The sequence below is a fragment of the Dermacentor albipictus genome, chromosome 3, assembly GCF_038994185.2.
Source record: "Dermacentor albipictus isolate Rhodes 1998 colony chromosome 3, USDA_Dalb.pri_finalv2, whole genome shotgun sequence".
Taxonomy (NCBI): Eukaryota; Metazoa; Arthropoda; class Arachnida; order Ixodida; family Ixodidae; genus Dermacentor; species Dermacentor albipictus.
In genome coordinates, this window is record NC_091823.1 from 19,189,758 (window position 1) to 19,202,490 (window position 12,733).

General features: G+C 45.2%; 1 long non-coding RNA gene across 1 annotated transcript in view; it reads right to left on the bottom strand.

Moving 5' to 3' along the window:
- The window catches only part of LOC139057278 (uncharacterized), a 35,528-nt gene extending 23,169 nt beyond the window's left edge, over window positions 1–12,359 (bottom strand). The window contains exons 1-2 of the long non-coding RNA XR_011512673.1: window positions 12,188–12,359; window positions 614–695 (exon numbers count right to left, since the gene is read on the bottom strand). This is a non-coding gene — a long non-coding RNA (uncharacterized lncRNA). The remainder of the gene's footprint in view (window positions 1–613; window positions 696–12,187) is intronic.
- Window positions 12,360–12,733: the final 374 nt, after the last annotated feature.

Sequence of the window (12,733 nt, forward strand, 5' to 3'; positions counted from 1 at the left end):
TTGCGCAGTTTTCACGGGTGCTTTTCCGCGCATGGCTCTACACACGCGCGAGCTCACTCGGTTGCGTGGAAACCGTGCGGTGCGTCCTCAAAGCTAGATGACACACACACACATGTCCTGCTACACGCAGGGCTAGCGCTCGCGAGGTTACTGTCGCCCTAGCACTGGTGACCGTCTGCTGGTCAGTCAGAGCAACCAACTAGTCGCCAACATTCATAAGAGATGTAAAATGTTAGAGGTCACATGTCAAAAAAGAGGCCAATATGGGAGTCCTGCACTCGCGTGCAGCTTTCCGATATCAGCCGACGTTTACTGAAGCCGATTGCAGCTTTCTCAGGCCTGCGTGGTTTACTGAATCTAAATGTACACGCGTATTTGTATGTTGCGTACAGTTGCATGCAGAGGCACGTACATTCCACAGCGCGCATTCTAAGTACAGTTCCTAACTCTATCAGTTGCAGTGAACACAGTCTGGAGATCTTGCAAACAGTAAAAATAAATAAATAAATAAATAAATAAATAAATAAATAAATAAATAAATAAATAAATAAATAAATAAATATTCTTATTACCCGGCTTCTTTTGGAGCGCATATTATTGGCTGCATGCTCACCCGAAATCTTCCCCAAGGACACCTCCATACGCCCTGCTATCAAGAGCATCCAGTTTTGGTCGTTGAGGCGCATATCTGCTACCTGTCAAGGGGAAATGATCGATGAGCTCCAGCGAGGGTATAAAAAGAATATCTATCCATGCAGTCGATACGGCCTTATACTGCGCGCAAGAAGGAGCCTGCGAGCTCATTTTGTATGTTACTCTTTCTAACGACGAGCCTAGGTCTAGAAGTACAGAGAACGTATATAACCCAAATATATTTTCGATTCAGGTGCGACGGATCATGACAAGAAAAATTGATACAGATTGCGAGAAAGGTAGAATTGTTGAGACCTTCCTTAGAAAACAATTTTGTGAGAGGCAGTTCCCGCTGGTTTATTGAAAGATATGCTTCGCTGTGACACCGCCATTTTTCTAACGTTCTCAAAGCAAACCAGGAGTATCCTGAGTAATATCACTGGTTTGCGATGTTAGGCCTTCAAACATTGATTCGTCGGGTCATATTCGGGTAATATATTTTGTAAACTCAAGCTACGGGGGGGGGGGGGGGGGGGGGAGTCAAGCCTAGGTTACTACATGAACAATTTCAGCAGAGCGAGAAAACTAATATCTTCCAGCGTATGCGCTGTAACATCATACGCAATAACAGTTTCTTCTTTTCTAACATTGGATTTGTTGCGCTTGCACGTGTTGTTTCATATTTGTGAGAGTTGTGTGGTTGTTGTGTAAGTCAAACTAATCCAGATTGTTTCCAGAACTTGCTTGCATGTATACTCTCTATAAATGCATAATTCAATGCGCAAGATTGCACGCTCGTTCCCACAGTGGTTACTACACCATTAAACTTAAACAGTTGCAAGTTTGATAGCCATGAAACGATAGCATTAACGATGTTTGAACTGGTGACCGACGACAAACAAAGCACAGTGAGATGAATTTTCGGGCAAGGCCTGATTTACGAGGCGATGCGCCTAACTTTATTTGCTTCCTGTTATTCCCATCTGAGGTGATCGATTTCCGCCCCCTTTGGTTTAATCGCGCGTCAACTGGCTTTTGTTAAAGAAAGAAAAACAAAACGTAAGGAAAACGCAGACATACTTACTGGTTACGTCAGCATGACGTCACGCAGCGTTAGGTGCCATGAAAGACATCAGCCAGAAGAGCAGTCTTATGGGCCCTCTTTTGAAACAGTCTAAAGGTCGTCTGTCTAGACCTATCACTGAGCCAATTATCCAATTATAGGTCGGTATCGACAACAATGACGTCGATCGTTGCTGTTTCTGACCTCTTCCACTGCGCTTTCGAGGTCAAAATAATTAACACCTGCTGGAATCGAGCAGCAACTGGCCCGCGCGAACTTGGCGAGCAAGAACTAGGCGGGTGGCTTACTTCTGGCGCTAGTAACCTGTGTTTTGCAGCGACTGTGGTACGACCGATGAAAAGACAGGTGTGCATTTTCACTCTCGGCCAAAAATGAAACTCGATGTAAACCTCAGATGACGAATCGCTTCGCATAAGCCATTTGCAGACCGCGTAAGGTTTTACTATAGCGTTGTTCAAGGTGTGCAGGAAACACCCATTAGGTCATCATGTGCGAATTAACTTTATTATTGATTTATTCATTTATTACTGTTGGGCAGTATAAGTCCAGACGGGAATCCGCCGCGTGTCTTGGGGATTACGCTTTATATTTAGGCCACAACGGCATGTTTTTCTTCGCAGAATCCTTCTGATCGAAAAATACACAAAAATGGGCTGCGCAGCCGCTTGACGCCGTTGAGATTAAGCGTTAGCTTTAGCTTAGCCCTCCTGAAGGACGCCGTCATGAGCGATAAGCGCGTCAGTGAAGTTCCTCCCACGCTGCATGATAAAGCCTTTATTGGTGCTTAACAGGCACTGCGTTTCGTTTTCCCAGTTTTTGTAGTATGTTGGCACTTTTTGTTCGCTTGCTTGCTTGCTTGATTCCGTGTTTGTTTGTTTGCAAATTATAATATTTCCTTTCCTTTCTGCGCACTTATGGCTAATCTTTTGTTAATTTGGGAAATATGCCGCAAGGCTCCTGTAGTAAAATAAGATGAGGAAAAAGGGATAAGAAGAAAACGCAAAACGCATGCAGGCCCTGCGGGATTCAGGTACTGCAGCAACGAGTTTGTTGTCCGTTATCTAACGGGTTGGTCTGCACGCCATTTTTGCCTCTTCGCGTACATAGGTGCACCAGGCGAAGCGCCGTTACTGTCGTCTATTTGTTGTTTTATGTTTTGTGCCACTGAACCCCGAGTGGCAAACCACGAGGAAGAATAACAGCAATAAAAAAAATCAGGTCGATCATCCAAAACTACACTTCTTTTCTTCCTCCTGTGCAAGCTTATAGCTGGGAATCCTCTTTTTCTGCATATACCAGCATCTTGTAGTTCAGCTATAAATGTGCTGCTTCATTACTTAGACCGGATTGAAAAAAAAATATGGGGTTTTACATGCCAAAACCACTTTCTGATTATGAGGCGCGCCGTAGTAGAGGACTCCGGAAATTTCGACCACCTGGGGTTCCTCAACGTGCATCTAAATCTAAGTACACGGGTGTTTTCGCATTTCGCCCCATAGAAATGCGGCCGCCGTGGCCGGGATTCGATCCCGCGACCCCATGGTCAGCAGCCTAATACCATAGCCACTGAGCAACCGCGGCGGGTAGTTAGACCGAATTGTGCAAAAGTGTGCGATTGTGCGACACTGCGCATTGTGTGACGTTTTTTTGTGTGTGTGCCTCTGTATCTGACATTGACACTTGCGGGACAATATGGCGCCTTAGTAGATTCTCTGACAGTGCCTACACAGTCTGCTTTTGTTTGTCCGTATACCTGCTATGATTATTTTCCCTTCTGTCATCTTCCGTGCCCCCCCCCCCCCTTTTTTTTTTCATTTCACCAGTGCAGGGTGGTCGACAGGAGACATCCTCTACATCCCCCGCCTTTCCTTTCTTTTTGCCTTTCTCCCTCGTCCTCGTGGAGCGCTTTCGGGCGGCTTATTAACGCTTCGGCCGCACTTACACGTTGCCTCCTTTCAGCGTTGCTCCACGAGTTGCCCGCGCACGAGACGCCATACGCAACGGGATCCGCTTAGTCGGGACGCGCGCTTCACTTAATGTACACTGCTCGAAGGGTAACAATGCGGCTCACTCGATATCCCGGAAGCAACAAGAGCATTATAACGAGCAGTTCCCGGCTGTTCAAGCATTGGCTGCAAAGAATGCAGGTTCGCGTTTCACAATTCCCCCTACGTCCCGTCGCATCAAGAAGCAAAGGAAACCAGGGATCAAGGCTTCATCCTTCGAAGCCCGTGCAATGATCAAAAGAGCCAAGTCCTGAGACACCGATAAGGTCGCCGAGAGTGGCAGTTCCCTGTTTGGTCGTTCTAAAGGGACACTAGAGGAAACTGTTAAGTCGATCTAAATTGAGAGATTATTCGTCTAGAAGTATATTATTGCTATATGTGTGCCAGCATATCACTTTGTTGCGTAGAAAATTGCCGCGGAATGTCACGCTACTGCTCTTCAATTTGAACCATCCGCGTCGAAACGAACGAATTGACGCCATCGCCACGCGACCTCAATCTAGGCTGCTTTCTGCAAATCAGACAGTGTTGTCGTCACTTGAGAGGTGCCACTGTCTACAGCAGGTGGCGCCACTTGGATTTTCCATTTTCGTCTTTTTGCCGCTTACAAATGCTCCGCTTTCTTTACGAATAACGATTTCATCGTTACAGAAGCCTAATGTTTCAAGCTGTCTGGACTTATTCTTTTTCTTTAGCGTCCCTTTAGGTGCAGCATCGACGCCGAGCAGCCAGTCACCGCCGTCTAAACAGTTTCTGGAATAAAACTCCGCGTAACGCTGCAGGCGACCACGGGAGTGATTGCAGATTCAACGCAACCTCTCTGAAAAAATCGAACTTTCTGATTAGCCTATCAATGACCATTGAATACGTGAGCCCGACGCAGCCCCTCGTGGTACATCATCTAGCAGCTGAAAGCATGTTCCGCGATTGTTACGCGGATCCATACGCCATTTGTGCATATTTCATTAATTCATTGGGTGACAAGGTCCGCAACTTTGGCGGCGCCGTGCACAGGCTCAACGATAATGAGCATAGTAGCACCGGAGCTCCATGAGTCGGGCTTCTTGTGACTTCGCTATGAGCCACACACATGCGAAAACTTGGGCGCGTTTGTGAAAAAGGGCGCTATTCTGTTACATCATCCGATACCAACTAGCCCGATCTCTAACAGTGTTTAGCTATGCATGACATTGACAAATTCTGCTATCTTGTAAAAAAATTTTCATCATGTCAGTTATCATTGGCTCATAGAACTGCTACGGCCTCTCTGATTGGCCCAAAATGCCAACGTGGTGGCATTTTACAGCGCAGAGAATAGCACGCTATGTCACGTTCCTGCGCAGCCAATTGAACGGGAGTATAGCTCTGTAAGCCTGCTCTCGTCTGGATTAATTTATGACGAAACATTTTTAGCGCAGAGCAGCCAGGGACACAAAAGGTAGAAGAGAGGCACAGAGCGTCTGCACCTGTCGTGTCCCATTTGTGTCCATGGTTTCATCGCGCTTAAAAAGTTTGGTCATGGAATACCAACTAGCTAGAATGGCTCACATTGGATTAATTTATTACGCCCTTCGGCTACCGAAGCGTCCACGCTGCTGAAAACTGGCACGATGCTGCTGGAAGAACAATTCCAATATCAGGTGACTCTTGCAGCTTAACCACAGCCTAGTCATCCAGTCAACAACTGGATCACGATGTACTCAATGGACCGTTCTATTCAAAACTACTACCATGTCTCGGGGCACTGCACTTTTTTATTATATTTACGTATATATATTATTCTCCCGATTCAAGAAGATATATACGCACCTGTGCACACAGTCTGCGTGGACGGAGCACGTTGTGTGCCGAAAGGAGACAACGCAGATGAATAGTGGGAGAGAGAGCGAGGGAGCGAACGGCTCATGATGCATCGTGGATTGTTTACGCAGCCCGTACACCTGAGAATGCTTATAAGCGCGAGGCGGAGACCCTGATAGCTGTCGCCACAAATATCTGTCGCTACATGGGACGCGCCACGCCGGACAAACTGTCAGGGCAAATTGATCGTATCGGCGAAGGTGATCGATTAAGATGGGGGCTCTGCGCGCAGCGGTGATTGCTTATTCATGGCCAAAGAATTACGTGGTTGCAGATAGGTAGCAACAAACTCTGTCAATAAATAAATAAATAAATAAATAAATAAATAAATAAATAAATAAATAAATAAATAAATAAATAAATGAGTGCGTGTGTGTGTCGGTGAGTGAGTGAGTCAGTTAATCAGTTAGTCAATCAATCGGCCGGTCATCGGAGTCCATATTAAAGAAAAAGTATATCTTACGCAAACTTCTTAACACAAAATTACAGCCAATATTAATAGCGATATATAATATCCAGAGATATTATTAGCGAAAGTGGGCAAAGGGCCTTTCCGAACGAAAAGCTTTGTAAATTCGGCCCCCGAGTACTTTGGACAGTAATGTAGCTCGAATACAAGCTGAACACAGGCGCACCACCAACATTTAACAATGATAGCACAGAGAACGTACTCGATGAATGAATGAAGTAATTATTGACCTTGTTACTGTCGCACACTTATTTAAATAATATGTCACTTGAACACGGGCCCCAAATGCAGAGTTGAATAATGGGGATTAAGTCTGGAACACCTCATTTGCACTCAGCTATCTTCATCGGTACCTTAGCGAACGCCCTCCAACGAGCGCTCGACATTCTCGCCTTTCCGCGGCTCAGGAAGCGCTGCTTTGTTTGCTTTTTGCCTTCAGTACAGTGAACGAGAACGCGCCCTTATAATGTGGTTTCCACATACACGTGCGCGGCGAGGAAAGTCAATAAGGGCAACGCGACGAACCTGTCGTCTCGACCCGGGCTCGATAAAAACATACACGCTTACGTGGACGTGACGCGCGCGCTTCTCGTTTATGACGTCAGCAGCTGCCCTGTTGCTCTCCGTAAAGCTCTGGCAGACAGTTTATTAGGCTTGTCAGAGCGGATGCCGTTGAGCGGACGCCGTTGTCCGAGGTACCCTCAAAATAGGGCTTACTTTGCGGGATGAGTGAAAAATTTGGGTCATGTTCATGTGTTGAAGCTACCAATTCTTTGGCGATTGAACTCTGAATATAGGTGCCATTTTATTTACGGCAAAACCGTAAACAGACGTGTATGCACGTACACGTCCGTTCATTCTCTGTAAAAGCAATTTCACAGTGCACACGGACGCAGGACGGTTTTGTTAAGCAAACAAAGATTTCGCCTAATTAGCATCAGTGCGTTAAGGCTATACGTTGGGAAAATTCAGATAACGCTATCTGGTTTCCGCACATATACAGTACGACATAATATTTGCAGGAGCGCTGAGGGATTCGACGCCCTGGAGGATAAATGTACAATGGAGCTCTCTACATGTACAAACACTCCCACGTTTTTGACATTGCGAGTCATTGCGAGAAGGTGGTTTGCCACACATAAGACTATCACCTGTAAGCGCCTTTCGGAAGTTGTCTATGACGGTCGTCCCCTTAAAGGCCGTCGCCATGTGCACGTGAGTTGACTACAAAGAGGGTGGATGGCGAAATTTCTGCGCACACTTCATTCTGCGATGTTCGAGCAGCACGAAATGCGGTGAGCTGCGGTTGCCGCAGCAAATGTTGTTCATTATGGCAAGATGCAAGGCGTGCGCATTATATTCGTCTCAGACAACTCTGTCGCAACATAGCGGAAAAGTACTTTTGTACCTTGCGGGATGTGGCAGGGGAGAGAAAGACCATGGTCTTTTATTCTTTCTTCTTTTCGTTGTAATTTGAAGAAGGCTTGAGGAAGCCTTTGAACTTATTCTTTTTCCTTTCCCTTTTTAAAATGTGAGAGAAGTCTTTGTCAAGTGCAAACAACGCCTTTTGCCTGCCACGCTGTCGTAGTGATAAGAATGCTTCTATTTGGAAGGCTCTTTGACGCATAGAGTTTCCTACAATAATCACCAGAGGGAACTGTGGCGCTGCAATCGTTCAGCCACCAAGGGAATGACGGGAAGTACATGGATTTGTCTGACCTTTGTTCTTGTGGATTCATACGTTCTTGTGGCTTCGTTTATTACACTTTTCATGCTTTGATTGTCGTAAATTTCAGAGCAATCTATGCTTTTAGAAGTGCAGAAGACGCTGTGAAAACGCACAACGGCTACCAATTGCAACGGTTCAGCTTGTCGAGGTGGCCAAATCGAAGTGCGCCAAGCGTCTCAAGGCACTGGCTTCCCCGCGATAGATTCAGAAGGGCGTTTTGTGTCACCTGTCAATGCATGCGTTCGTGGTCTAATGGTCTCAATATTGGGCTTCTGTGCTAGAGGCTCTGTGTTCGAATCCTGACATCGGACAATTTTAATAATGCTAAATGCGAAGCATTTCTTAGCGGACATTTGCCACTTTGACAGTATCTATCTGGCCGCCTACTTCATGGTGCTCTCGTGGCCGTTTCGTTAACTTGGTATGTACCAAAATCGGCATACTATGACAACAATCTATGGCGAACATAAATGCCTTGACATTTATGGTAAAACATGGTCTTGAAATGCATGTCATGTAGGTCATGAAACAGCCGCCTACACCTTGGTGCTCTCATGGTCGTTTCGTTAACATGGTATGTACCAAAATTGACATCATATGGCAAGAGTGTATGACGAACAAAGAAAATAGGTCAATGTCATGACATGCATGTCGTGTAGGTTGTGAAACAACCGTCTACGTCTTGGTGCTCCCTGGTCATTTCGTTAACTTGGTAGGTTCCCCGCACACTGCTTCGGATAACTTCGATTCCCACAAGGCGTGGGATCAAGCGGCTTTTCTTCTTTAATTATTTATGGTGCTTTGCTTTGTTGAAAATTATGAGTTTACAAAGTCACGAAGCCGTTGGAAGCCATAAGTGGCAGGCTACCCTAATCTTTGACTTGGATGTCTCTTAGTGACACTCGCACCTCGGCGTTGGTGTTCCTATAAGGTTAAGCGAACGAACGTCTTTCCCCTGTCACCAAATGCGGGCGAAGAGCGAGGGAGGGCGAGAAGGAAGCGCCGCCTGCTCCACCTGGCGGGGTGCAGGCCCTCAGCGAGCGGCGCACGAAGCGCACCTTAGACGTCAGAGCATGTAACGAGAGAGCGCGCGCAGCTGTTGTGAGCGCCGGGAGAGAAGTGAGAGAGGAGGGAGTGACGTCACATCCGCTCTGCTAGGCAGATATTCAGTCTATGCCAGGAAACTGTTTTGCATTAAGTAGCCGGCTAACAATTATAATGCCTCAGTGCAGAACCAACGCATACAAGCTGTCCTTCTTTCCAAGAACGATAGCCGACTGGAACAAGTTACCTTACGATGCGGCCCCCTTATCATCACCCGATGCATTTTTTTTTAGCAATCAGTTCTAGCCAATAAGTTTTATGTGCTCGGTTTTTCACTGGTATGATTTTGATGCTTTATTTCCGGATTTGAATGTCACGCGTTCTCGTCTTGTTGTGTTTGTTCCTGATTTGCTTCGCAGTAGCATTACTGTGTCCCTATGTGGTTCTCTGTTGTAGTTGGTACTGTTGTTGTTTTCTTGACAGACCATTAACATGTAAACGTTATGTACCCACTCTTGCTATGGCTACTAAAAGGCGGCCGGCAGGATTGAATAAATAAAAGAATATCATGCTATCTTCTTGGGTGTGTGGCGTCACTACTACCGCCTTTTACTACCTGGCTTTAAGGAATTTCGCCTAAGTTGTGCCCACGTAGAGGATTTCTAAAGTCTACGATTCTGTACTTCGGTTGGCGGTAATCAGTGATTCCTAATGAATTCTAATTATTCCAGACGCTTCAGTAACTCTACTTGTAACTAAACTTATGCTCTGGTATCATGTCTGCAACGAAACCCACGAACTTATTTTGAATTTCGTCCCCGGTCGCCTCAGGAGGTGAACCGGAAGCGCTGCATAAGAAACAAGAGCGTCGCACGATGCTCGTGCCAGTTTAGGCAAATCCATGTGCTTCCCACAATTCCCATGCTGGCTGATTAACCGCCCCTATTGCAGCTCCCATAGACAATAGTGCCTGAGTTCTCTCCAGTAATTATCGTGTGCAATTCTATGGTTTGACAATCTCCAGTTAGCGATGCGCAAACTTCTGCCCACGCAGTTCTACGACAAAATTCAGTGATTAGCTAGACGTTCTGTAACTGTGAGCACACACTAAAATTCCAGGATAACCTTCTTCGCCAAATTTAGAGACAACGTGACGAGTAACAAGTAAGCCCTCAATCGCCGTCTAAAAGCGCTAATGCGTTGTGCTGAAAACGCTTTGTATTTGATCTGAATACTCTTCAGAAAGTGGCAAGAAACTGAAGGGTAAAGAAGCCGTATACAGTATACCACAGTATACATTCAATCATTCAAAGCGTTCAATCACGACTTGGTGTGGTTTTACGGCGGAAGTGGAAAAATAGACCTGGTTAAGAATAAATAGGAGTTTGTGCTGTGCAGTCGGATTTCTTGCTTTGAACCGCTGTTCCTCATTTTTGTTGTTGCTGTTGTTATCACTCGGAAAGCAGAAGTAAAGTTCCTTTGACTTTTACTGTCAGTGTCTTGCAGTCAGGTCTGATTAGTATCTACAATTAATGTTTCTTCATATAAGAGTCTGATATTGAAGCGCAGTGATACTACTTTCCTAAGCTCGGAATGCTTCCACAGACATCAGTTCGCATGGGTCAAATAATAATAATAATAATAATAATAATAATAATAATAATAATAATAATAATAATAATAATAATAATAATAATAATAATAATAATAATAATAATAATAATAATAATAATAATGGTGATGATGATGATGAAAGGGTCATATCACATATAATGACGTTATTTAGCAATCGATACAACTGAGCCCGTAATACTCAACATATGCAAGTTTTCAAGCCTTCTTTCATTTAAAGTTTAATAGAGACTCCTCATTTATGCAACACTTGAATAATTGCACCAGTTGCTGTTTCTAATGGCTGCAGACTTTTTACATATGCAAAACATAATCTGAAGCGTAGGTCTACTAAGCTGAACAGTTGCACTCCAGATCTAAGAGAGAATAGAGTACTATGAGGCCAAACTTTAATCTAGCACTAATGAAGGTCCTTATTACTCAATACCACTGTATAAAACGTCGTGTTATCACGAAGAACAAAGGACTGCATCTTCATCACGAGCACGCGCACCGACTTAGTTATTCATATTCCATGAGTAATGTAAGGCGTCCGGCAAGTGTAAAGATGAAAATCCCTCATTAGGCGCCCCATATAATCCTTGCAACAGAATTATAATAATAAACGCTGCTCCTGCATGCATCGTAAACGTACATTGTTCATTGTTTTCATTCTACTTAGTTTGTAGGCATAATGTAGCATGTTTTGCTTTAGTAAACGAATTCCTCATCGTCCTATACGAGCCCTGTGTAACCGCGTTGTTCGGCATGATAACCACTGGCAGGAGAATGAGTTCCGGCGTCTGCTAACGTCTAATTCTCTTTCTCTATGCCTCCTTTTGAAACATGTCTTCTATCTTTCTCTCTCTCTCTCTCGCCTGCCATCTCGTGTTTCTTTTCTGGAATAAAAAAGAGGAGAAGGTGCTTCATGAAGCTCTAGTTTTCGATACAGCGACGCGGCTTCATTAAACCTAGAGCACCACGCAGCGCATGAAATATGCATCGCAACAGTCTATTTTCATGTCCCTGAAAGGCTTGCGATAATATGACAGCGTTTCTGAACCGTTGAAACTTGAACACAGCGAGCCGCTTCATGAAAGTGCCAGCAGTGGTCACAATAAGGCAACAACGCTGAATGGAGGCGCGAGGGTGGGAGGGAGTTTTAAAAGTAGAAGGGGCGGCACGTATTTTGTCCTAATATTTATATTGAGAGGCATTCATGGCAGCGCTGTTGCTTCTTTGTTACGTTTGATGTCAAGGCTCGCAAACTCGCAGAATACAAAAGCCGAAGTTTCATCTTTTTGTTGTTGCCACCTTGCCGCTACCGCGCCACACGGATCTTGATTAGCAGATGAAATTGCAAGCAGCCTCTCGTGAGGCGATTACCGTATATACACAGTTTAAAGTTGGCGTCGTCGTGAGCTTCACACTTCGTGATAAAAAAAAAAGGAAGAAATGCTGCGGTTTTGCGTGCCAGACTTCGTGACAGTAAGCTTTCGTGATAGAGAGCTTTAGTCCGAAGATCACGACACTGTCCTTAGCGAGACACTATAATTTCCCTGCTAGCGCGGCATGTGTGTGCTCGTTAGTTGTGTAGCTTAGTTCGTGTGTACTGTGTATGAATGGCTCATTTAATTCATCCCGCTTGTCATCTAGAGCAGCATGCTAGGCGTATGGACAGGCAAACATCTCCAGCAGCAATTAAAGATTGCCTCTCTTCCTAGGTGCTGCTCACAGTAATTTGCACTTACTGCACCGACTCTGAACCAGACGTCACGTGGGAATGCAGAAACTGCGGAAGAGCCGTCCCTTGCAAAGTTTCCTCAAACTGCAGCAGCATGTCGTGGGGTTCCGCGTTTACTCGCCGGCAGAGGATTAGTAGCCTGGCGTCCCGTCTCCATGCAGAGCTCAAACAAACTTGCCTTCGTCGTCGTCGTCGTCGTCGTCTATGTTGTTGTTGTTTATTCATTTGTTTATTTCACTCAGTTGTGCACATCATTAGACGTGGCAGAGTTAAACTAATGCTTTGTACTAGCACCAGTGTGTTCCACCATCAGAAACATGTGAGTTCGAAACTTGGCGGCCAACAATTAATCACGAAAACATATATAAACACCACACATACACAAACAAATATAAGCAGGCCAGGCACGTACCCAGGATTTTTTTTCGGGGGGGGGCCCACCACCTTCATCATCATCATCATCATCATCATCGTCGTCGTCGTCGTCGTCGTCATCATCATCATCAGCCTGTTTTAAGTCCACTGCAGAACGAAGGCCTCTCCCTGCGATCTC